The sequence below is a fragment of the Bison bison genome, unplaced genomic scaffold, assembly GCF_000754665.1.
Source record: "Bison bison bison isolate TAMUID 2011002044 unplaced genomic scaffold, Bison_UMD1.0 scf7180017850660, whole genome shotgun sequence".
Classification (NCBI taxonomy): domain Eukaryota; kingdom Metazoa; phylum Chordata; class Mammalia; order Artiodactyla; family Bovidae; genus Bison; species Bison bison.
Window position 1 is genome coordinate 7523 of NW_011481233.1, and position 2262 is coordinate 9784.

The 2262-nt window shown below is 38.9% G+C and overlaps 1 pseudogene; it reads right to left on the bottom strand.

The window, feature by feature from the left end:
* Nucleotides 1–1723: 1723 nt before the first annotated feature.
* On the bottom strand, nt 1724–2254 carry LOC104995206 (annotated as a pseudogene).
* Between the last annotated feature and the right edge of the window lie 8 nt (nt 2255–2262).

A 2262-nucleotide genomic window follows, 5' to 3' on the forward strand; every position in this document is an offset into this window, starting at 1 on the left:
TTATACTAGTTTTACAAGTTTCAAAGGCTAGAGTCATGACAATATAAACATAACTATTGTACTTGACTGATGATGCAAGTTGAAAAGGATCTTCAAATCACTTTAAAGCATCTTATATACTTGGTGTTACCTTGAAGGAAAGATTTTGTTTCAATCTAGTCAATGTTTACTGCTAATTAACATCTTGCATTTTTAAAAATGTCTTAAAAATAACACCCAAGTTAAGAACACAATGTTGCTGACCTTATATTAGCAATTAACCCAACTGAATGGAGAATAGAATCTGGGCATAATTATATGAGTCTTTAGGGATATGAGTGATGACAGGTACAGGATGCATGAGAGTGACCCAGAGGAATGTAGTTCTTGACCAAGTCTTTTGTTTACACATGTATTATAAACACAAGAAAGGAGAAAGCATGGATTCTGTAGAAACCACACATTAATTTGGTGTTCATAATGTTAACCTGAAAACAAATGCCTGGTCCTGGCTTTGCAGACTGAGATGTGTGGGGAGATACTGTGTCAAGCTGGTGACGGGTCTGTCATCTCTGAAAGTCACCTAGTCAATGAGGTCATATCAAAACATCCATCTTAAAGGGCTAATACAATCAGAAAAACATTTGGAAAGCCTTTCACTGGTCAGCAGCAGAAAATAGTGGTCAACTTGGTAAATACCTAAGCTTTCTTCCAAGGGGCTCAAAAGTTCTATTTATATCCAGATAACACAGAAATCTCAAAGCTCTCTACTGTAAACATTCACCCTCAGGCACACGCTAAAATAGCACTTGGTGGTTTTTTTTTTTTTTAAAGTCCTGTTGGAAGCCACATTATTATAGTGACTCTTGTTTACTCTGATTATTTCCTAAGATGGGCATCATTGTCTGTGCCCATCAAATGCCTAAGAATCAAGGCTTACAGACATCACTCTTCCACCACTACTCCATTATCAGGCAAGCATTACTCAGGGTTACCAATTAAGTGTGAGGGTATCTCTACCTTTAACGAACTGGGATGTCCTTTATGTCTATGTCCCATGAGGGAGAGAGAGGGACTATGTGTTAAACAAAAAACATGCACACACATATTTATACACGTGTGTGTATGTGTGTGTATGTGTATGAAAGTGAAGTTGCTCGGTCATGTCCAACTCTTTGCCACGCTATGGACTGTAGATCTCCAGGCTCCTCTGTCCATGGGGTTTTCCAGGTAAGAATACTGGAGTGGGTTGCCATTTCCTTCTCCCGGGGATCTTCCCAACTCAAGGACAGAACTCTGGTCTCCCGCATTGCAGGCAGACTCTTTACCGTCTGAGCCTCCAGGAAATACACACACACACACACATACTCACTCACACACTCACACACATATATATATCATGTCCTAAACCTGTACTAGGCACTACGTGTGTGTGTGTAGCTTATGTATATTCCATATATGTGATATATACAGTATAATCCTTACAATTGCTCAGCCAAAAAATTAATGTATCATTTTTTTTAAAAACTGAAGTAGAGTTAATTTACAATGTAGTGTTAGTTTCAAGTGTACAGCAAAGTGATTCAGTTATACACATATACATATATATACATATATATATTCTCTTTCAGATTCTTTTTCATTAAAGTTATTATATTTTTTCTTACTGCCTCTTTGATCAGGTCTTTATTCAAAATCAGCTGTCCAAAATGATTTGACCTTTACATGATAAACAAATTGAAGTTTATGCAGCAGCCTTCTTTTCCTCTATGGTGGGTTTCTTTCCTGTGGGCTTCTTTTTAGCTTCTGGTTTCTCGGTCCTTGCAGCTTTTATACCCACCTGTCTTCTTCCCCTCCTTAATGCCAACAGCCTTCTTTCCTGTGTTTCCCACTACAGGCTTCTTGCCTCGAACCCTCCTCTTATCTGATTTGGCTTCTAGTGCTGCTGCTGTCCTATTCATCCAAATTTTGTGGTTCTTGGCATGATTTTTGCATATGGGGTTAGCTTCAACATGATTGTCAGGTTTTTCAGTGGCTTCTTCTTTAGGACTCTGTGATGAATCTTATTGCATGGTGTTTGGAGGGCTCTTTAGATTTCTGGCTTTTCAAGATCCTGCTAAGGTCTATATTGAGCATCTTGTGCATGGGGGAGGTTGTGGTGACTCTTGAGGGAGGCTGCTTTATGTCAAGTGTCACACAGCTCATCTAACTTGCAGAAAGCATTTCCTGTCCAAATGCAGAAACATCCCACATGACTACCAGGAGCAAGTTTCAAAATGTTCA